At 40.1% G+C, this 25,239-nt stretch overlaps 1 protein-coding gene and 1 long non-coding RNA gene across 2 annotated transcripts in view; both read right to left on the reverse strand.

Annotated features, from left to right (window-relative positions):
• The window catches only part of LOC146503265 (uncharacterized), a 29,795-nt gene extending 5,408 nt beyond the window's left edge, over positions 1 to 24,387 (reverse strand). Inside the window, exon 1 of the long non-coding RNA XR_014868650.1 lies at positions 397 to 24,387. This is a non-coding gene — a long non-coding RNA (uncharacterized LOC146503265). The remainder of the gene's footprint in view (positions 1 to 396) is intronic.
• The window catches only part of LOC146503262 (leucine-rich repeat and fibronectin type III domain-containing protein 1-like protein), a 359,063-nt gene that overhangs the window by 316,388 nt on the left and 17,436 nt on the right, over positions 1 to 25,239 (reverse strand). The gene's annotated exons all lie outside the window — the stretch shown is intronic.

Genomic DNA, 25,239 nt, shown 5'->3' on the forward strand with positions numbered 1-25,239 from the left:
TATAACAACTTAATGCAATCAATAATAAAATTAATCAAAGAACCTTAAAACAATTTCCACATCATACAAATTTAACTCAAATCGCATATTTTGTGAACAGCAATCACATTAATCAAATGAATTGAGAGAATGTACATTACCGATACACGAGGAAAGTGCAAAACGTGGTCGCAGTACTATTTAGCCAAAGACTGCTCATATTTATCATCTCATTACAATAAATAAAACTTACCTACTAGCTTCCAAAGAAATATTTCCGATTGGTTTAAAACATTCACAAGTGGAGAAATAAAAAGATAATACAGCACTTAAAAGGAACACATGAAATTTACATTATACAAAGCTAATGATTAGCTAACGATTAGCTTTCTATGCTAGCGCAGTTAGTCAACTCACCGGAAATGAACAAAAAACACAAAAACAGAGGTACATCGGCATCAACAAAAAGTGTCCGCGTTTCCCAACAAGCGGAAGAGTAAAATCCAATTTGTGTCTTCACACTTAACCTTTTTCTTGAACAAGGATTAAAGAAAAACTCGGTGAGTAGCTCCGACCAGCATACGTAGCCTTAGCGCTATTCTCCTTCTCTATAGTTCTCAACTCAAGTTCACAAGCACTAAACAATCTCACAGTGCCACCTACTGACATTCTTTGGGAACAGCAGTTCATTTTCATGAGACAAATTTTAGGTGGGTTACATCCAGATCAACGGCTACCTAAAATACATGTTTTATGTTTAAATAATATGAATGCTTTTTTTATGGCACATTTATATCATGCTAGCAGCTATAGAATTGAATGCCCATAGAGGCCTGATATAACCATATAAAATAATTATCTGACTGGTCTAGACGTGAGCTAGCCCTGCCCACAGGTTAGTTTGGTGGTCAGGTCACCTGATTTACCACGCATATTTTAAAACCGCCAGGCGACAGATCTGAACGTAGAATAGGAAGTTTTTAAAAAGTTCTTTCTATATCATCTAAGACAGAAAAGCAGTGATTTATCCATGTTTGGTGGAATAAGTGCTCAAGTTTCAGCTGCACAGGGATGCTGGGTTAGGCTCACCGATCAGCCTCACAGACATTTAAAAGTTCATTTATGTGTCTGTTGTTTAAATATTGGTATCTAAACCATGACAGCAAGAAAAAAGACAGAAAAGACTCAATAAAGGCAGGATAAAACAGGAAATAAATATAGTAAAACACAATAGCCATACAATAGTAGCATAGTACTTTTTGCCTTTACACACACACACACACACACACACACACACACACACACACATATATTTATATATTTAAAACAAAGTGAAAAGCAACCTACAACAAAAACACTAAAACCATTATATTGTCTATAGAACATTTCTCTATATTTCTTTTCTTATCCAGGACCCTTGGATAAAGGCATCAGATGCAAATTTGTTTGGAGCACAGGACTCGATTTCTCTCTGCTCTGCCTCGAGGAATAAATAGATAAACCAGGGCTGAGCCCCAGTGATGAATAGGTGTCATGTCCAGGGGCTGTGCAGGTACACCTAAGCTGCTTCAAGCCACACAAACAAGAGATAAGCTGCTGGCCTACAAGTCACCTCAGCTCAGGCTTAATTCATAAATTTACTTCTTATGGCATCACTAACCTGGAGGGGAAACGAGGGCTGGATGGATTAAATGGATCCAAAATTTGCTGCCTGTGCTTGTGTACTTCACTGCACACAAGAAAGTAACAACTATGTTCAGCTGCATATATAAATATATTTTTCAAATGTTTTAAAAAGAGAAAAAAACTGAGCTTAATCACCACCAGCCCTTTAGCTTCAAAGACAACCGACTAAAGATGTGATAAAAAACTGACATGATTATTTTATTATTAATAATTAATAATTCATCAATAAAGAGTAAATTTTAAATTAATCAGAGCATTAAAAACAAAGACAGCATGTCTTCATCCTGTCTTCCTTCTCTGTCCCCAACCAATCACAGCAGATGGCCCCGCCCCTCCCTGAGCCTGGTTCTGTCGGAGGTTTCTTCCTGTTAAAAGGGAGTTTTTCCTTCCCACTGTCGCCAAAGTGCTGCTCATAGGGGGTCATATGATTGTTGGGCTTTTCTCTGTATCTATGAAGCGCCTTGAGGCGACATTTGTTGTGATTTGGCGCTATATAAATAAAATTGAATTGAATTGAATTGAATGTAAAAGCAGTCTATCATATATTACTATCACAACATATCCAACTGTGCTGCTTGCAACACATGTTGTACATCACTGTTTGAAAAAAGTGTTTACTGCAGTGTTTTTGAAGTAACTGGCAACAATGTTCAAAACTTGCCAAAGGCAAAGACAATCCCCATGGAGCACCCAGCATCCTATTAAACACTATGTTTACAGTCTGGTACAAAAAACATAAATAAATGTATATATACATTTAAATAACATCAATAATAATATTAATATTAAAGCTGACTTAAGTGCTGCTCATAGGGGGTCATATGATTGTTGGATTTTCTCTGTATGTATTATTGCAGGGTCTATCTTACAATATAAAGCACCTTGGGGTGACTGATGTTGTGATTTGGCGCTGATGAAATCAAACTGAATTCCAATTGAATTCAAAACAGTGTCCAAGAGTTTCCAAACGGAGCATGAACCTCCATCTCCATTTCGAGGATCGTTATCGCTCACTGTCTTGAAGTGAAAAATAAGATTGTTTATGTTCATGTGTTATTCTACTATGCTGACATTCAGTTTTCCTGTGGTACTGTGTAGTCCTGTTTCTTGTCCGGTTTCATGCTATTTTCGATGCCTGTTTGTTTGATGTGTTTCGGTTCCAGTGTTTGTTCTGAAATCTTGATGGGTCCTAAGTTTCAGTTCCCTCTGTGCTCCCTATCTGTTGCTTCCTCTGTCTTTCTCTGTTTATGGATAAGTCTTCCTGTTTCCAGGTTATTTCCTGTTTTAATTTGAAGCTTTGTTTTCCCTCATGTTTTGCATTAGTTTTAGTTTCCATGCTGTAATATTCCTGATCGTTTTCACCTGTGTCTCTTTCTCCTGCTTTTTTGCACCCAGTTAGTTTTTTCTGATGAACAGGAAAACCCTGCTCCCGGGTCCCAACTACTCTGCGCTTATTAAGGCTGTTGTGTTTTTAACATGTTTTAATGTTTTGTATCTTCTTCTATTTAATCTGAACAAGCCCCTAAAAACAGTCAGTGATCACAGTCGGCCTCTCTCAGTTTTTATTACCACTGTTCATTTTAAAGCTCAGTTTTTAAACCTTACGATGTAACTACAGCCCATGCAGCAGTATTTTAATGACTAACCTCGTATTGTGGATGGATTATCTCAGTTGTTTGGTCCGTTTACAGCATCCTGCCATGCAATTGCGTTTGTCCCTAACCATCAGGAACCCTCACGTTAACTTTTATCGAGTAGAAAAAAGTTAGCATTCATCCTCCAGCTTCACTGTGTTTATGCTATGCTAACATAGCTGTGTAGCTAGCCACCACGTAGCACATCATTATATACCAGCTAGCCCAACTTTGGTAACCCTACAAACGTCACTGCTGTTTAGTTTTCTGTCTTCATTTATATTGGAAGTTTTAGCTGAGCTGTACGTTTAATTCTGTTAAACTTAATTCGTGTTTCTCTTGGATTTCTGGATCTCAAACTTAATTGTTCCTCCTGGTAGAGCAGCCACACTGATCCTTTTCTTAAAGATTTAGACAGTTAAAAACGCAGCATTCGTTTGACTTTGGGACCTGAAGCCGAGTTTGGACCCAGAAACGGCTAATGACGCCAGACTTAAAGAATGGATAAACGTTGGTTGGTATTTTGGTTCTGAAGTAAGTTTATTGCTAAAGGTCATGGTTTTTGAAAAGTCTTTAAAAAGCCTGAGTTTCAGACATCTAGTATATAATTTGTTATGATGTTTAGAACACATTTGTGAATACCTGTGTCTCTGTCAGTTGTTGTGGATGTAACTTGCTAAGCAAATTTGCTAAGATTAGCGGATAAGAAAGAAGTCAACCTTCTTACGTATTCATGGTCCATCAAGTCGTACGTCTAAGTCAGACCAAGAAACGAAGACGCGTTATAAAAGCAACTGGGAAGCACCCAGCGCATAAACACGTGTAAGGGCAAACCATACAGATAAAGTTCTTCATCAGTCTGTCTGAAAAACATCTGACTGTAAACAGACAAATACTCTCACTGTACATACCACCTCACACTAAATACATGCATTAACCAAATATGAGTTCACACTTCATTAAAGAAGCCCAAATATCATGCAGCGATCCCTGCTGGATGCCCGAGCTCCCGTAGTGAGCCAGAGTGCGCCGTAGTACAAACTGAGTACTATTCACTGTTTGTGCTCAAGTTCTGCCTCTGTGATTTCCTGCCAGGCTGTTTAATACGCCTCCAAACATCCACAACGCCTCCGCCTTATTTATAGAACTCATGGCAGCAAAAATCCAACACTGCGTCAGGAGTCCACTGTCTGTAGCCGTGCTCTCCTCCTCCTCCTCACTCTTCCGTGTCGGTATTTTCCATTTCACCAACATAACAGAGCATGGCACGGAGTAGAAAACCCTTCTGAGCCATTAAGAGATCGACACAGACAGCATGGAGTGTTTACACCGAGCTGGCCTCTTTCTACTCTGTGGCTCTTCAGTTTTATCCATCTTCCTCTGCCTTTTTCCCTCCCGTCCCCCTGTCCTCTGTAACACTTCATATCTTCCGCTCGCTGCTCTGCTGTCTGCTTCTGTCTGAGCTTCAGCATTACTTTCCTCAGTCTCCGTTTACATCACAGTCCCGTCTCTCACCGCCTGTCTTCTTCTCTCAGTCAGAAACGCCGCTTTCTTCCTTTTTCTCTCCACGTCAAGTCTTTTGTTCTCCTTCCACCTCATTTCAGTGTATATTACCTCAGCACTAAAATCAATGTAATGGGTTGTCAGCATTGTTATTTTAAGCTACGCTTTTCTGTCCATTTAAAGGTGCCAACTACCTAACGAGGCCCTTTAGCTCCATTTGTTTTTATAACTAAATCAATACGGCTTACATCCACTGGAGTGACAACGAACTATAAATATCATATGATTTCAATTTACAGCTCTTTAAAACCAATGAGCCTTTGACGAGCCTTGAAAGTCAGTCCATTCTATATGTCATGTTAGCAATGGCCAAATCGAACAAATACAGCAATCACATCACCAAAATAATCCGCCAGAGATATGAGATGACATATATTTAATATACTTCAGGAGCAGTTCAGAGATCCAGTGGATAATTTTAGCAAACACACAGAGCCTCAGCAGCTTTATGTATTCGGAGAGAAGCCTATAGCAGTAATACTCCAGCTGGACCGCCCACCGATTTCTTTTTTTTTTTAAACATTTATTTATTGGTTTTAACCAGTTTTACATGGTGCACCGTGAGCAAAAAATAAATAAATAAATAAATAAATTAATTAATTAATTAAATAAATTAAAAAAAATAAAAAAGTAAAAAATAAATAAATAAAAACAAAACCACAACAACAACAACAACAACAACAAAAACAACAGAAACAACATAATAATAGAAACAAAAACAAAGCAAACCATAACAAAAGGGAAGGACAGATATACAAATCAAGTTAGAGTTTCAGGCTGTTAAGTCCACAGTGTATACGTTGCAGTTCTCCACCGATTTCTAGTGTAAAAAAAAAAAAAGAAGTACTTGAAGAATAAATTGAATTGATTGGTTATCTGTCATAAAGACTCAGGTGAACCGAAAAGAAACTACGTCAAAGTTCATGTTGTCCATTTTTAATGTTTGTGTAATTATTAACTGACGTCCTACAAGTTTGCCAAGGCGGCTCCAGGGAGAGCAAACAGAGCTTTATGGTTTCTGACTCACACAGATATAATATTTTATTTAGATATGAAAAATTATTGAGGGCTACCTCTCTGTTTTAATAATGTTGAGGGAAATCACGATGTTGTCGTGTCTTCACCCTGCGATATAAAACGCAATGAGGCAACTGAAAACTGAACTGAGAGAGATATAAATGACAGATAGTAAATTATACAAGACTCAGATATAGAAGGCAAATGGGCTAAAACAGACAGAGACTAAACGGTTTGTAATAATGAATTCAAACTGACCCAACATTCATTCGTGAATGACGTTTTAGGATGTACAGGGACGTCTGGAGCACAAAAATCAGTCTCACATGAAAAAGAGTTGTCCTGCTCTCGAGATCATCTTCGGGTAAAGGTATCACTTCTAAGATTTATCATTTATTGCAGGATCGGTTGATCTGTTAGGTTAATAATATAATAATAATTACTATTATTATTTTAAAAATGGATTATTGTGGCTCATACTACGGCAAAATGGGTCCTGTTAAGACATTGGCAGAAAAAGAAACCCCCTCCCTATGAGGAGTGGCTAATCACGTTGGTTAAGTTGACGTCTTATGAAAAAGCGACTTATGGTTTATTAGATAAATTGTACCAATATATATTTGTTTTATATTTGGTCCCCTTCACTGGACTTCTTTCAGTCCAGATGCTTTTTTCTTTCCAAGCTCCTTAGTGTCATGGTCCCCGTGTCTGCCCGGCTGACTCAGGTTGGCTACATATGTTTCTTGTTTACATCTACCTCTCTCACGCTTGCCGTGTCTCGCCGGGGCGGAGCTCATTGCAGGCTCCCGCCCCTGGCCCTCACACCTGAAGTTAATCACACACCTGTGGCTCATCGCCTGAACTCATCCACTACTTAAGGCAGTGGCTGGAAACATCTCGTCACTGGACTATTGAGTAACCTCGGTAGTAAGCTCCGGAGTACTAGTCTCTTGTTGCCTTTTCGTATCGCTGACCCTTTGGATTGATCACTTGTTGTCTGTAAACAGGAATCCCGTTTCCCTGGAACCCTTGGTGTGCGGGCTTTCTGGTGTGCTGTGTTTTTTGTGAAGTCCCTCGTGTGTGAAGAGCTCCTTTCCCAGATTTCCCTGTGCCCTGGATTCCCCCGCCCTCTCACTTGTATATATTTGCACCTGATGTTGTATCGTAATAAACTGAACTGTATTCTAGCTGCCTTGTCTGCGCTTGAGTCCATCCCACTTCGTGACACTTAGACTACGACGACCTGGATGACTGATAACCTTCACAGACTTTTGTTTGTTTGTTTGTTTTCTGTTTTGTAATTGAAGATCAAAACAAAAATAATAATTGTTTAAGATAAAAAATTAATACACACAAAGAATATGTCAGGAGTATTTTACAGTTACCTCACTAATAATCAATGTACTGATTTAAGAGTGGAGGCTGCAGCACGCCTAAATGACATCATCATAATCCACGAAACATCGACAAATGAGTTCTCTTCTTCTCAGCCATCCCAGTAACCATAGATACACAAAAGAACCATTAAGTATAGATTAACACATCAACATTAGTAGTAGGTCTAAATAAGTAAAATCTGTTATTGCCTGGCTACTTGTAATTTTCAGTACAGTATAAAATGATCTGATGGTATGACTGCAGATAGAAATAATACATTTAAAATGAGAGCATTTTCTTACAGATAAGGACTGGAACCTTTTAGGATTCACAAACGAGTCTATAAACTGACAGTTCCTGAGAAAAACACAAGTGCTTAACTAAAACCGACACTCACTTAAATGTGGTGAGAGTAAATATTGATTAAACATGTCAAACGCCTGGGACGCATCCCGGAAAAATAGCAGCGCAATGATTTTTTTGTAAACCACTGACAGAATTGTTTCGAACAAGGTTGTGGGAAGAGTGCTGTGGATTGGCCTGAATCCAGACGGGTACATGTTTAGATCAGCAGATGAAAAATGTTTAATGTTGCATTTTATTTTGCATATATTGTGCAAACAGGATAAAAAAGTGCTGATGGCATACATGGAGCCCACAAATTTGATGGATGAAAACTGTTCGATTTTCATCTGCAACTCATGATAAAAAATGTTGAGTCGGTTTTCACTCTTCTTTGTTGGTTTGTGCAATAATGACAATAACAACCAAAACTGCTTTAAAGTAGAGCTGCTTGTCAAAAAAGCATTAAGACAAATGGCATTCCAGTCCCTCTGTCCCCGGTAATCTGGCTACCCCACTTCTCTGTCTTCTCTCCCCTCGTTCAGCATGCCGTGTCATCCATCCTGTATATTTAAGGTGGACAATTTCAGGGGGTTATTAGGATGAAGAGGCAAAGCCTGAATGCGAGTCAATCCTGATATTAAGGCAATTCATCACACTATTGATGCTTCTCACGCTCACCACGTTCTGCATGCTGCGCCTTCATGCGGTGTCTTACGATGTGTGCGTGATAGACACAGAGTGTGTGTTAGCAAGCACGCTGATGTATGAACGCGTGTGCACAGCTCAAGGCTCGGGGGCTAATATTGCTTCATAACAGACTATTTTCCATGCCACATTAGGCCTCTCTCCCTCTTCCCTTCATCCTCTCTGCCTGTCTTGTCTCAGGGCCAATAATAAAATAACCCAGCATGCCATGGGCCAACGCTGCCTTTGTGACTGTTTGTTGAGCGCGGCTGATCGATAGGGGCTGTGAATATTTTCCACTCATCTCTGTCCCGTTGTACAGATGCATCGATCCACCCACAACAGCACTAGAAGGCGAGAGGGGAGACAGACGGGGAGGAAGACAGGTTGCTCTTAAAACATCCTGGAATGCCAAAGAGTGAAACCCGTTTCACCCCTGCGGTTCGATTGGTGGACCGCTCACTTTCTATGTTTATGACAGCCTGGTGGTGATGTCTCCACCCCGAGATAAGCGGTGACGGCGTGATGACAAAACCGTCGATATAAACCAGCGAGATGAAGCAGCCACTGTGTGACTGGAGCGTCTCAGAAAATATATTATATATTATATCAGATATATTAGAAAACTTCCCAACAGCATTGTCAGAAATTATCTAATGAGTCTCTTGGTAAGCATCACGTAAGTATCAGGGGGCTTTTTCTGGTTCAAAATAGGACTTTGATGGATTGAATGCGGAGAATCTGCATTTCCTTATCTGCCTGACCTCTAAGGAATCTCCTTTTAGAGTAAGGATGTGCATTTTAAGCATAAATACTATTTGATAGTGATCAATTTTGATGCCACCCAAAACCTCTTTCAGACAGATTTCGTAGTTGTTTCAGTCATAGCATGCTAGCGTTACTTTGCAAAGTTTGGACTGGACATTATTTTAGTTTATGTTTGAAATAAAAAGGCCCAATTATTGGGCTGGACTTGGCTTTACAGATAGAATGAGGAGCTCTGAGGTGTTTTGGTGTTTCGGGTATGTGCTACGAAGAGGCCCCCCGGGGCAGATCCAGGACATGCTAATGTGGGCTGGGCATGTCTCGTTAGTAGGGGTGTGTATAGGCAAAAATGGCGATACAATATGTATCATAATACAGGGGAGACGATACGATATATTGCGGTACTAAAAGCCAGACGATATTTGTGTTTAGGACTGAATTTAAAGTCACAGTAAACAGTCCAAACTGTTAAATGCTTGACATGAGCCATCTGAAACAAAAACACTCTCTACGTTCGAAATGAATGGAGAAATTAACATCTGCCTTATTAGAAGTCAAATAAACAAACAAAAACTACTTTACTGAAATATCAACTATTTCTTTAACATGAAAAAAGTAAACAATGTAACACTGAGGTGTTACTTACTAACTACTATGATTGTAAAATGCTCCATGGAGCATCAAAACAAAGCTCTTTTTATGTGACCTTAAGATAAACAAATATAAATCAAAAATGAAAGTGCTTGAAGAATCCATCCAAGTAAACATTAGCAAACAATGTAAAGTGCTATTAAAATGAAGTGTTAATAGAATAAGGTACAGCTCTGCAATGTCCATCAATGGAACACTTTTAGTACAACCTGAAAAATCGACTTTACTCATCTCAATAATAGTGCTTATGAGACTCAACCAAAATATCAAACATTCTCAAATCTGAGATTTCACATGTTATAGTGTCTGTGAAGGTTCTCAGTCATCCAGGTCATCGTAGTCAAAGGAGCTTGCAAAGAAAAGCGTCTGGACTTCAAGTTACTTGAAGACGTTTCACCTCTCATCCGAGAAGCTTCTTCAGTTCTAAGGTCAAATGGTGGGGACACCAACCGTCTGCTATCTAAAATCCAGTTTTGAGTTCCCTCCCCAGACGCCTTAACGCCCACTCACATCCTGGGCCATCTGACCTCAGGAATTCACATGATAAGGTGGGGCCAGGTTTCACAATGAACTCACCTGAAACTCTGGCTGATTGGGACCCACACCCAGCTTCACACCTTGGCTCAGGCGATTAGAGGATCATCAGGGGGTCCTTTTGTCCCTCTGTGGGGGGAAACTCCCACTAGGTTTATATCTGGGACTCTCCACCATTTGACCTTAGAACTGAAGAAGCTTCTCGGATGAAGGTGAAACGTCTTCAAGCAACTTAAAGAGGTCCAGACGCTTTTCTTTGCAAGCTCCTTAGACTACATGTTATAGTGTTTTCTCTTTTTTTTTCTTAAGTTCTTCTTCTTTTTTTCTCTTTCTTAAGTTCTTCAATTATCCGTTGATTTTGAATATCGATTCAGTATCATTACACGAAATATCGTGATATTTTGATGTATCGATATTTCCTTACATCCCAACTCGTTAGTGTGCTGTCCCAGTGAAAATTGATGGATGGATGGATGAGGTCGTCAAGATCTTGATTCCCATTTAAAATGCTTTTTGAAGTTTCTTATATCTCCAGTGGACTTTTGAAAAGTTGAAACGACCTGCCACATAAAGAGAAAGAACGGGTACAAAAGGAGCGATACGAAATGCTTCTAATAGAGCAGCAGCAATTGTATTGTGCGTAAATCATACATCACCTCATATTTCATCAAACGCATTTGCGACAAAGTTTAGCTGCGTCTGAGCTCAGAATTGATTTGAGAATTTTCCACTTCTGTTTTGAATGATAGGCAGAAGAAAGCAGAGAGAAATTGCATAAAAACAACAAATTACGAGTGAAATTGCAGAGCTTGATTCATGCAGGATTAGTGCTATCAGGAAGGTCTGCCTGCAGAAGAACGTGAAAGGCAATTTACACCTTTACGAATTACAGGCCCTGCAGGTTTGTTCAAATCACCAGAAGTTTTCGCAATTATTCCAAATCACCGGATGTCCTCTGGTAGTATTAGACCTCAGTGAACGAGTTATGAGAGAATAATTCCTGAGTTTTTAACCAGGAGAGAAAAACAAAGCCTTCTGTAACAGCAAGGAAAATGATGACTGTGACTCTATATCAATTCCAGGTGTCTTGTGTAATTTTGAACTGTCACTCAATGATTCTGGTGGGTTTTTTATTCCAGTCAATTTGAGAAAGTTGAGTTGAGTACTTGAGGTTATGTTCAGGTTTCTCCCCCTCCCTCCCGACCAGGAGGAGAGGTACAGCCCTCCTCCTGCACCTCTCTCCTATTGTTGTCAGTGAACTTCCTGTAAAGTTATTAAAGTTAGATCGTGCTGATAAAGGCTGTCCTCTCGCTCTACCCCTCCGCAGCTCCTCCCGGAGAGAAAGCGCTTATTTTTAGCTAAGTAATGCACGTACACACTCGGTATCTACACACAGTCACGCTTGATCGGCAGTACAGACTCTTTGCACAGATGTATGAAGACAACAGAGAGGCAAACTTTCACAAAGACACTGCTTTGGTGTGCATGAGAGGAAAAAAACGACACACAAGAAAAGAGGTGCGCACACACTGACGTTTCTTAGAACACACAAAGGCTCTGAATCATTTAAGAGACACGGAGGTGTGTGCTGAGCCTTTTCTTTCCTCCAGTTTCATCTTAGTTTTGACCTTTCAGGGGGAAACAGGACTGTAGGAACAAGTATGAAAAGTTTAAAAGTCTGAAATTCAGCTTCAAATTTCTAACTCAAACAGAGATCTCATTTCAGAACCTGCACAGATCACCCAGGACAGTCTGGCAACAATGTTTCATGTCATCCAAAAAATAGCAACATGGAGAATTATCACAGGACAGGAGTATTAATTGAAGGTGGGGCAGAAAGTATGGCAGGTAAGCGTCTGTGTGGAGGTTTCCAGACTTGGACAATAAATAGAATACAATAAATATACAGAGCTCAAATGATCAAGAACCGTGCAAATGTCTTTTCTGCATCTGTGTTTGCAAGTTGCTTCGCTTCAGAAAAGAACATGAATGTTTTGCAAAATATGATAAACAGCAATAATATGAATATAATCGGAGTTATGGCAAATTTTCTAATGTTCGTTGCTTCCAGTTGTTTCTAGAAGTCTTTCTTCCGAGTTTATCATATGTCTGTGTTATCAGGAAGCTGCATCCTTTCAAGAGCATTTCACCAATTACTTAATTCATTAAATTCTTTTAATTAGTTGTCCTGACGAGAGGATCAATCAGGACCTGAGAAGACGTGACACTGCATACTTAAAGTCACAGCTTATAAACAACAGTCTTTTGATTGCCTTAGTTTGATAATATATAGGAAGAACTATCCAAATGTAGCTGCCAAGCTATGAAAATTCTTTCCTGACCAACTCAAGATGTGTTGTATCCAAACATGGTGTGTGTTTTAATGTTAGCTAATCATTTTGTCAATACGTGTATGTTTGATGGAAGCTATTAAGGACATTAAAGTAAAAGGAAACAACATCTGGAATATCTGCTCTTGTCTTGACAAACTGATGAAACAATGTTAAACATTTACTTTGTGACTTTTATGTTCAGACTAGTGCCATGTGGCCCAACAGTGTACTGGCCATTAAAGAAACATCATTATGGTGGAGGATGCTGGTTATTAGAATAAATAACAAAAAACATTCCAGTTTCATTGCAATGATATGAGTCCTGGCTGCAGAATTCGACGTATACTTGCTCTGCACAGTCAGTTTTCCTGACCTGTAGTACAGAGTCAGTCATATACAGTACAGAGCCCATCTTTATTATGGAGATTAATGATGATGGGGATGAAGGGCCCACTAAGCTGACTAAAAAGACAACTACAGCCACTCCATTCATGGTCGAACCTCAGATAAGCCACTCCAAACCCAGAGGTCAAAATAATGTTGGGCTCATTAAAAGTCTGAGAACCTTTCAGCCCCACCAGATCAAGGACGCCGAACCTGTTACCTGTTACCTCTGAGCTTGACTTCAGCTCATTAGAACATACAGTATCACTTCATCACAGCTGAATGCAAAACAAGTAGAAAGTTAAACGACCGCACACCTCATCAACATCACGTAACAATTGTCTCAGCTCAACCACTGGATTAATTAAAGAACATCACTAACATTTAACAGCAACAAAGAAGCCCACAGCACCAATTACTGCACTCGAAACTTTTATTTGTCAAAAACAAAGAAATATAAAAAAATATATATTTCAGTTACATTCATGACATGAGCTCAGAAACTGCTGGAACCAAATAATAAGAATTGTAAAAACAAAAGAAATATTTTTTGATTTTTAGAGATTTTGAAATCCAAACTCACAGTAAACATGCTAACGTTGCTAGCGCAGTAAACATGCTAACGTTGCTAGCGCAGTAAACATGCTAACGTTGCTAGCGCAGTAAACATGCTAACGTTGCTAGCGCAGTAAACATGCTAACGTTGCTAGCGCAGTAAACATGCTAACGTTGCTAGCGTTTCATTCTTGCTTCTTTTTTCCACAACAAACGAAACTTTTCATTTTTCCTAAAGGAAATGTCTGGCGTCATTTCAACAAAGAGGCGTCTATGAACTTTCAGCTTTTTTGATTGACTATTTTTTCTGCCTCTCAAGTCCTGCAAAGTAAATTAGCATGTGATGCTAATGAGAGGTTACCATTCATACATCAGGGAGGTAGTAGGCTGGATATTGTTATGATGCACGTAAAACATTTAGTTCAGGTGACATTTATCGACTGTGACTCTCGCACAGTAAACGAGCCTAATTTCTGCTTCTGTGTTTGTTCACATGTGCTGGTAGATTTTCAACTTTTACTACGTTTTACTGCAGCAGCAGCTTTTGACTCTTGTGTGACTCTTTTTTCATTTAAAAAAACTTCTACTGTACTCATTTTGCTTCTCTATTTTTCTCTTTTATACCTTTCCTTCTTTTTCCTTCCTTAAAGTGAAAATGTCTCCATCGTCACAGCAACGTTAATGCAGTTGAACCCATACATTTCTCCTCCAATGCTGTAATTGATTCATCATGTTTTACTCACGGGTATAAAACTGATTGTGACATTTTATGTGTCCAGAAAAAAAAGGAGCCAGCCCTTAACGGCATTTAAATCAAAATGAAACATGAATAATGGGTATTAAAACTTTGAGAAGTGTAGTATTATTAGTCTGTGGAATGAATATTATATCTGTCTCAGAAATGTCTCCATATAGTTTTATTAAAGCAGTATTACCCAAAGGACACTTAGTACAGTGATTTGGGTACAATAATAATGAATAAAGACAAAGTTGAGCACCATCGACAAGAACAGAGCTACCTCTGTCTCACAGAACGTTGTCAGCTTTTCTACCAGGATAGGAAATGTAATATAGGAGTCAGTGTTCTTCACTGTGCATCAGTGTCACTGCCCTGTCTAAGGTATTACTCCTAGTTCACAGCATCCCTTATCTAATATCTTTGTCACAACAAAATTACAATATCATATACAGATGTGGGCTTTTTAAATGCAAATGATTCCCTTCACACGGATTCAGACGACATGTTCTCCCTCCTTACTGTACATCCAAAGTCAGACTTAGTTTTTTTATTACTTTTACTTTAGTGTCTCCAAACTCCAAATTCAAAGTATCGTTTCAGCGCTGCTTCAGTGGAGATGAAGCTTGCGACATAACAAAGAGTCAAAGTGCATTTCACTTCCCGCCAAAGAGGGAATGAAACTTTGTCTTACCTCTGCCCATAGCTGGAGCCAATAAATAACACTGAGTACTGCACGGCTATTTGATGTGGCAATCCTTCATCCTCCAGACAACAGCCGGATGTCAGCAGGTGTTTTGTCCGGTATGAAAGAAGCTTTTTATTTGGAAGCACAGAGGAAAAGGCTCCGAGCTTATGGAGGTAGATGACAAAAAGGATTCTGGACGACAACTGTTTTAAAAGCCAACTGTCTGGCTGCAAATAATACCATTTGTGTCATAAGGGCGTGGGTCAGTCCAGTGTCTCCTTCTCCTGATTAACCATCCTGCAGATACTCTCCTCCTCAGTGGGCTGAACGCTCTGTTCTCGCTCTCTTGCCTGACACATCTGGTGCTGATCATCGTCATTAACGCTACTATATAGGAGGACTAGCTGATCCATCCATCGTCCCCATCACCCCAGATTGAGCAGTAAAAAGTCAAATGTCTTTCCTAATGCAAACCTGTGTATTCTTGTTCTCACGTATTTTCTCTCTACGTTCATCCTCCATCAGTCAGAGACCTGCTCAACTGCAACCCTGCCAAGATAATCCAACTGGTTTCCCTCCTCCACTCACCTCCACCGCTGCCCTCACCTGTCTGCCATCTGCTTCTCTCTCTGGAAAACATTCCTGGATATCACAGTAAGCTCTGCTTCATCATCTATAAACACCTTCCACCGTCTTCAACATTCACTGTACTGGATCTAACTTTCCTCTCCCTCTCTAGTGGATTCCCATCCTTCTCTGGACCCGGAGGATTGTTTCCCCGACACCCCCCTGTGATTAGCTTTGCTCAGCTCCCACATTCGATAAAGTCTATAAAGCTTTCCCTGCATATCTTTTAGGCCTCTAGTTTTGGTCCAACTTTGCCAATCAACCACACGGCCCTGACAATTTGATGAAAATCCCGTGGCATGTATCCAGAAGGCATCCTTTTGCACCACTACCTGACACACAGACCTGAGCTATGCAGCAGTAAGATGGGTCGTTCCAAACTCATCACACAGCAACACTTCTAAAGCTCATATGCACAGACTGCAAGTCCCATTTTTACACATGTAGGGTTAACGTGAATGATTTAAGTCACCTAACACGGTTTTTTGTGGCACACAGTCAATAAAATGCACAAAAGTGAAACAAATCAGTAAGAACACAAACAAAATGTTTTTGCCGTCGTCACCTTTCCTCCCTCCAAACGTGGCCTTTGTAGCTCTTTAGACTCAGCTCTTTGCATCCAGCATTGCCTCGCCCGGTATGTTGTGTATATGTCCGCAGCATTGTTTGACACCCCGGGAACACACTGGGCTACGTCACAACATTACTTTCAGATCTTTTAAACGCACCACTTTGATTCTGTATGTGTGTGTTTGCTGTCTACAGCCCTGCAATTTGTTCCACTGTAATGAATACAGCCACAAATTGAAATGATGAGTAGACCAGATTAAATCTAGAGGTCACAGACACTAGAGTATGGAGATGATTTTACAACATGAAGCATCGACAGCATTCGTTTTCTCTATTTACTCATTTAAACTCTTTAAAATTCAAAGAACAAAACTGCTAACATGCTGAGAAATGTTTTGTTTCTTTGATGAAACACTCAAGTTAAATCTGTCCAAATATATCAGACAACATTTTTGCCTTTTGAGTTAATATGCAGAGTAAAAAATATTAAATACCACATACTGACAATCTTTTGAAGATATAACTGGAGTTTTATTCAATACAGCAAAGATTCTTGTCATTTGTGTTTTTTAAGCACTTGGTAACAGCCCGACGCTCCATAATTAACTTAACATGACTTTCCACTCAGTGCTGGTGTCACTGCTGCGTGCATGTTGCTGAGATGGAAGTCAGTAACACACTGACGCATCACAGTACGCTGCACTGGCATGTTATTTGTTTCCTTACCTTCCTTTCACTGTTCCGCACCATTTGGTCGTGGCGACTGACATTTAGAGACGTGGCTTACATCGCGGGTCCCTTCGCTCCCGCTCAGAGTTAATTGGCTGAAAACACACTGGACTCGCTGCAGCGTCCGATGACACGAATGAGAGAAGACCGCTGACTGGGCCGATGAGGCAGCCAGACTGATGGAGCGGCACACCCACACATATAAGGGCGTATGGATACTCTATATGAGGTACCCTGCATTACTAAAATAGATGCATTTGACAGATTCAAATCCACACATGCAGACAGAGCATGAAGAGCAGGGCAGTGACCTGCTGCAGCCAGACAAAGACATACAGTACCAGAGAGACACCAACAAGCAGATGTTGCAACTGTGATGCTGATGAGAGAAACCAAAGTCATTTATCTGCCAGAGGCCCGCCTGTGAACGACAACACCACCTCATTCCCTCTCCTTCGATTGATGTCACAACCTCCATCTGTGGCCAGTTTGCTCTGGTCATTTCTTATCCTTCTTCATTTTGAGCTCCAGGCCCAGATTTTTTTATTTTGTTCTCTTTTATTTGTGACTATGTGACATAGATGGCACATATACCCATTCAACGTCTCACAAATGTCTAATCAGCCAATAGCATGGCAGCAATTCAAAGATTTAATCATGTAGGCATGGGCAAAACAAGAGCTGTCTAAGGACATTAAGGATAAGATTGCTGAGCGTCACAAGGCCGGGCGGCCAGGGCACCACAAAGCAATATTTGCACCAGCTTGTGTCATTTTGGCAAGAAAATGGTTGTTTTGCAGCTTGGACGACATTATGCTGTTGTGACTTGAAATCCTGCAGTGCCCACAAAGTCCTCAGGTAGGCCCAGTTGAGCCTATCTGATGTTTGCCAGTGCACACTTAGATTGTGATGAGACTTGGGAGAAAGTGATGTGGTTGGATGAGATTGAAATTGAGTTGTTTTGACCCCAAGAACACAGACAGTAGAAGTATTATGCTTTAGGGTTGTTTTCTCTGCCAAAGGTACAAGATGATTGCATAGCTTGAAGGGAAAGATGGAAAAATCTTGGACGAGGCTCTCCATCGCTCAGCCAGGCCTTCGAAAATCATCGTGGGTGGGTCTTCCAGGAAAAGGATGCAGCCAAATGCAGTCTGCTTCAGACACATTCACGAGTTACTTGAAATTCTCTGTGTTTTTGAGGGAGCTGCCTGGGTGCATCTTGCAAGAAGCATTACATGCTGTATACTAGGTGCAACATCACTTGTAGTGGAGAGCTGCGATGTTAAAGACCAAAAGTTCACGGTTGCAATGCATATGAGAAATGTTACAGATGTCAAAATGGTCTTCTGGGGTTGGTATTAAGTCTAGCTCGTGGGTTTTAGGCCTAAGTTTCTCTATACTGGCAATTTGCTTCTCTGAAATCGTCGTATTCTGCTCTGTATTCTTCTCTCAGGAGGAAAAATAACAATGGTGTCTATGCCTTTGCAGTTGTTTTCATATGAAGAACAAAAGGGTCTCCCAAAATAGTACTTTCAGAATTTAAAGTACACCAAGCTTGCAGCGGACTGACATTTAAAAGTTCTGTCAACAGTACAAGAAGACTCCTGGAGGGCACGAGGCTTCGCCGGATCCCGACTGACTCCTCTCTGTCCTCTCGTTCCCTTCAGCTGAAGCTGGCGCTGTTGTCGTACTTGTCAAATATAAGACGGGACAGTTGTTTGTCTATTAACAACAGTGATCACAGGGAGCCACCCGTGTCAACGAAACTCATTATACGAAACGACTGGCTCATCAGCCGGGCACTGCCCTGATTATGAGCACAGCTCAGGTCCAATTCATCACTGCCACGTTTGTGAAACATCATCATCTTTTTAAATCAGTGTGGGCTGGCTACATGATTGCATGTAATGGACAACGTCTAAGCTGATTAGCAATGTAAAGGTAGCAACTCCAGATTGTGTTCAGAAAAGATAATAACATTTTAATGATCTTCTTGAGTGGGAAAACGTATATATAGGGTCGATCTATTCAGTTTAATTCTGTTCTATGTTTCTATGTTTACCAGTGTGTACCAGGGGGCCTAAAGAAAGCCCCTCTACTACCAAGTTTCACCACTTGCACATATGCGAATGATAGTTGGTCTCATCCTCAAAATTTGGATTTAATTCAAAAATCATGGCGATGGATTGGTACCATTAGTCTGAGTGTGCCAGACCAACACGTTCTCACTCCCAAAGCGTAACATTTTACGCTAGGTGACAAATCGTCAACATATTACGTTTTCGGCTACCCACCACGTTCCTAAATGACGACCTCGGAAAAATGAGGAAATATGAGAACCGTATGGACTCAATCTACACATGTTCGCTCTTTTTCTTCAAATTGCTTAGAAACACGCTATTTAACATCATTAAAGTCCTGGTTAAGCTCAGGAAAAAGATTATGGTTAGGGCTAGGGATATGGTTAGGTTTAGGGCTGGAATACAGGGCTGGAACGTCTATTACCGCGGGAGCGTCATTGCACTGGATTTTGGCCATAACCCGCCGCGTACCATAACAACGCCGAAGGTCTCCTTTTGCGTCCCTCAGGAACGCCGCGGGACGTGACAAAACGTTGGCATGTTACGCCTCGGGAGTGAGAACGGGCTCGCCAGACGCATGGAAAATACCAATCTCTTCATCCCTACATTTCCCATTATTTATTTACACCTCTAGCCATCCATTTTCTTACCTGGGCTGATTAAGCAGCGATACCCACACCTCCAGCTTCCCTACCACCTTCTGCAGATGTTGAAGTGGAAAGCCAACTGATACATAATCTTTCCAGAGTGTCCTGGGTTTACTCTGGGGCCTCCTCTGATTTGGACATGTCTGAAAACACCTCCTGAAGGAGGTCTCCGGAGAACCATGTCAACTGGCTATTTTCGATGTGGAGCAGTAGCGGCTCTACTCTTAGCCCCTCTTGAATTACTGAGCTCCTCAATCGTTCTCTAATTGACGCCCCTTCAGAAGAAACTAATTTCCACTCATTCTTTCTGTCATAATTAACAGTGTCACTATTTAATCACCAGCTTTCGATGCAGGCTCAGCTCTGGGAGCATCACAACAGACCTGTAGAGCAGCCGTATTAAGATGACGCCAGTCTTCCACTCCCGTTCTTCCCTCACTTGTGAATAAGATCCTGAGGTACTTCAACTTCTCCACGTTGGCCTGCAACCCAGAGTCTACAAATTATATTAATGTGAACCAAGATCTCACTATGGGACTGAAATGCCCACAACAACAGGTCAACTGTCCAGCACACCTGAAGCATCCTTCCCCAGTTCACACAGCACATATAGACTAGTTGTTGAATGTCCCACACAACCCGGCTGTTGGTGGAAGAAATCACGGTAAGTCTGTCTCACCAATAAAAAAACCCCAAAGGGAAACATGACAAGATATCCTAGCAGAGTTCTGCAGGTTATCTAATTAAGTTTGGGAGTTCTTTTTAAGGACACTGAAATATTTTATTCATGCTAACGGTGCTTTGTCTTTCTCCCTTTTATTTTTAACTGCTTCTGCTCTCATAATTCATGCCACTCCCCTCGCTTCAGGTTCCTCTGAATGTCAGAAGCTCATTTATGAAAACATAACTACAGGTGACACAAATGATATTTGCTCAGACGCTCTTATGTCACTTTGAAATGCCTTTTCAAACCATCCGCATCCTACAAAACCACTTTACTGAAAACATGTCCTTTCTCATTCTCATCGTCTTCATTCTCTATTGTTCACAACTGATCAAACTGTCTTTTTTATATAGAGGAAATAACTGTGGCCTGTTAATATTTCCAGACTCGATATTAACAAGAACAGAGCCATGAAAACAGATTATATTAAAACATATGGCAGCTTAATTGGACTAATACGGCTGTGCTGCATGTGCCAGCTGCAATGTGCGGAGGTGTGTGTCTGTCAGTGCGTGCCACTTCATCACTGTTGTTGTCATGTGTCGGTGTGCTGAAGCCAGATGTGTCACTTAGTGTTAAAAGCCTATTAACGGTGTCAGATGTGATCGGCAGCAGCTGGACAAACAGTGAAGCTGACAATATGTAGCTCTTAGCCAGAGACACAGATCTACATGCTGTTAGCTTGGCATCCCCACAAACGTCAAGTGACACTCTTAATCTACGCATATGATTAGTCAACAGGGTAGCAACCATGATCAGGATCCACGAACCAAGTCTCTGGTTTCTGGAGAAACAACTTGACCAAAACTACAACAGAATTAACCGTCAAATGTCATATATGGATAGTTCAAACCAGGGTGTCGAACTCCAGGCCTCGAGGGCTGGTGTGTCCTTGATCCAACACAGCTGATTTAAATGGCTAAATGACCTCCTCAACATGTCCTGAAACTCTCCAGAGGAACTAATCATTTGAATCAGGGTGATATCTAAAACCTGCAGGACACCGGCCCTTGAGGCCTGGAGTTCCCCACACTTGGTTTAAACTTTTGTAACAGCTGAAGCCTTGAAATTTGCTACTGTGAATCACTAAACTGAACCTCTGCTGTTTGCACTGTTGTTGCATAGCTTATCTAACTAATGTTACGACTTACTGCGAGGTACAAATCCTCCAGGAAGTGTGTGCTTCAGTTTTGGCAAGTGAAATTCTGGCATTCTTTTAGTCCATGACTTGGCGCTATCTGCTACTGTATCTGTGCCAAGTGTAAAAGCTAGCAAGTGTTAGCTGTTAACTTCTATGGTCCCTTCAAAAAACACATGCTGGTAGTCAAAAAAAAAGTTTTAAAATTCAAAGTCCAAAACTAATGTGTGATGTCACGGTGGCCATGTCCTTCTTTTCCACTGTCTGTACCCTCCACCATCATTACGCTGAGCAGTTTGGAGTGATTACAGCCTCTCCTTGCACGTTATCACTTTCACTGGTTAGATTAGTTTTTGTGTAACCTGTTCGATGTCACACAATAGTTTAATCAATATTACGAGCAACATGTTCTCGCGCCGTTAGCTGTTACTCCAACTTTATACGTTTTATTTGTGAGTAATCGCAGCCGACATCACAGGCACATTTCCAGAGTCTGTTGGCAGATGAAGCAGCAGGTTTTCTTCTGTGTTCGCTCTGCCTCTGAATGGCGTCAGGCCAGGTCCACCCACATATTTGTAAACCTTGACTTTTCCATCGCAGGTTTACAAACAGCTTTAGTCAAAAAGCTCAAAATAGAAGGAAAACTTCTATTCAAACTGCAGGCAGGTCCTCTCAGTCTTCATCTCCATCATCGTCGCTTCCAGTGATGTGAAGAAAACACTTGTGTTGTTTCAGGCCAAATGTAGTTAGTTTCATTTTTCTACTGCGCTTATTTTACCCATCACCTGTTCCTCTCAGCCTCTCCACCACAAAGCCCAGAGGGAGTCAGGCTTCGTAGTACCTCTGTAGACATGGATGCCCTTTTTTTTGTACTTTTATTATGTGAGAATATAAATGTAACAGATCAATAAAGTAATTAAAAATAATTTTGAAGTTCTTCAGGTGATGTTTTGTGACATTCTGCTGTAAAAACTGAGCGTACAATGGCAGGACTATTCTATTGATTTTAACATGTCGACAATGTATGTCAGTTTGAACTAAAAAAGCTCATTTAGGCTGTTGTCACTTCTACTGTCCATGTGTGTTCACTAAATTTATCTCCTGAAGCTCTACACACAAAATAAGTCCATGCCAACAATGTTATACAGCCCTACACGCTGTATAGCTGCAATTCAGGTACACGAGGAGCTCAGCTGTTACTGTCAGTCACATTATCCCCATGAAAGAGATCTGAAACATAACATATATCCATATGTAATAGGTTAATATTCCACGAGACAAACGGCAGCAAAGTCCTCACATTTTAGGTAAAAGCGCTTCCACTGGGAGTGAAGTCAACTTCTAATTGAGCTGTTGAGAGTCACGAAGCCTCGCAGACTGCAAGGAAGCCAGACTGAACGGAAATCTCTCGGTTGATTTGTTGAAGGAGCTCCAGTAGAAACTTGACCCAGTGCTGCTAGCTTGCTAGCATGGGCTGGCAGCTAGCTCTCAGCTGGGTCAATACTTGGCTGTAGTTCTGTGGTAGTAATCCAGAGACTGTCTGCTCCTATTACAGCTATTCAAAGGCTGCATTCTTTCCCCTTCCTTTTTAATAGGCCAAGACACAGTCACGATTCTGGCGCTGTCCAGAATCCTCGCTGCTGTTCTAATTCCATCCTTTCCTTCTCTCTTCTGCGCTTTCTTCGCCTTATTCTCAGCATCTCTGACAAGTACTTGAAGGAAAATTGAAATGCATGTTTCTTTTCCACACACACACACACACATATATATATATATATATAAATATATATAAATTTCCCTTGTGAAGCAAGTGTTTGATTTGTAAGATTAACCTCAAAGGCACGTGTTTATTGCGTGATGTCCCCGCTCATGTTTTCTGGAAGACACATGCAAGCAGGGAAAAGAATGGCAGGCATGTAGGAGCTGTCAGTGTCCAAGACTTTCACACTTGGAGCGTGACTCACCAGGCTCTTATACAGCAAATCTCAAGGCATCTCCTCACAAAGTTGCTCAAGACAGTAGGAAAAAAAGAATTTCGAATGAATCTGATCTGGTGTATATCCACACAAAATATTTCTAGGTTTGAAAGTAAGTTCAAATATCTTTCTCCGTCCATAATTAGTTGCAGTATGCTATACGATCCAGAAAACCTAAAACTCCATATGTCTTTAAACCTGCAGCTTACTAACGTGTCCCAAATGACCTCGTCTTCATGCTCAGCTGATTTTGTTCCACCTCAGAAACCTACCTCTCAATTTGCTCCTCGGCTCTGATACCCCAAACCTTTTAATCCCCAAACATATGGGTCTCGGTGATGACTCCTGAATCATTCCTATTAGAACATACAGAGAGAGATGAACCTGCCTACAGAAAACTGGTCCGTCTATGACAGGGGTCAGCAACCTTTAACACCCAAAGAGCCGGTTTCAACGCAAACGGAAAACACTGGGAGCCGCAAATACTTTTTGACATCTAAAGGTGTGTTGCTCATGAAATACTTCGAATACTTCGAATTTATTTTCCCAAACCACGCGGAGCCGCAGTATAAGGACTAAAGAGCCGCAGGTTGCCGACCCCTGGACTATGAGGAAAGGGCTTAGTGAGACAAGCAGAAGGATGAGGAAAAAAGGAACATATGCATACCACAAACTGTGTGTTTGATATTAAAATATGCAGGTTGTGTCATGACAATATCATATAAACTGTAAATTCTTCAGTTTGTACAGGGGCTCTCTTTTCAACTACCTTATTTTTGTTTGTTTGTTTTTTTAATAGATATTGTAGTAACAAAATTCATGACTGTAAGCAAAGAAAGGACTTTATTTTACAAGATCCTCTAGCAAAAGGTTGGAGTCATCTGTGATAATGACTGAAACCACACAGATAGAAAATTTGTAAAAAGAAAATTACCATCATTATTATTACCATTATTATTACTATTACTACATTATTATTACTATTATTACCATTATTATTGTTGTTATTATTATTATTATTATTACCATTATTATTATTTCATTATTATTACTATTATTACATTATTATTATTATTATTATTACCATTATTATTACCATTATTATTATTTCCATTATTATTACCATTATTATTACTATTATTACATTATTATTATTATTATTACCATTATTATTGTTGTTATTATTATTATTACCATTATTATTACTATTATTACCATTATTATTGTTGTTGTTATTATTATTATTATTATCATCATTATTATTACCATCATTATTATTACCATTATTATTATTATTACCATTATTATTATTATTATTATTATTTGCTACAATTGTATTAAAGTCAAACCTGCCTCAATTCAACTGAACCTCATGAGGAAGCACTGCGACCTGTCAGGATGATGAAATGCTGTGTGTAATAATGAACTGTAAGAAGGTCTGTAAACTGTTAATATCCTCAAAAAAAATGTTAATTATTTCTTTGATAAAAACCGTAAAATGACTGACATTCCAAATCCTGAACACCAACTCGGCTGCTTGGAGAATCTGAATGCAAGCAAACTGTTTATTGACTGAAAGTCTTAAAACGAGTGGAATAGAAAAAGCTCGTTGTTCCAGAGAGAGCTGCCTGAGAGAGAAATGTGTGTGTATATAAGATGAAAGCTGTGTGTGTGTCGTTGTTTCTTTGGTAACACTTTATCATAATAAAAGTTACCATAAATCCATATTTCATGCATGAGAAGAAAATGTATTAATTCATTTAAAAGCTTATGAGATTTTAGAAACATGGATGACTGAACAGTAAGTCACGCATGT

The sequence above is a fragment of the Neolamprologus multifasciatus genome, chromosome 14 (genome assembly GCF_963576455.1).
Source record: "Neolamprologus multifasciatus chromosome 14, fNeoMul1.2, whole genome shotgun sequence".
NCBI classification, from domain to species: Eukaryota; Metazoa; Chordata; class Actinopteri; order Cichliformes; family Cichlidae; genus Neolamprologus; species Neolamprologus multifasciatus.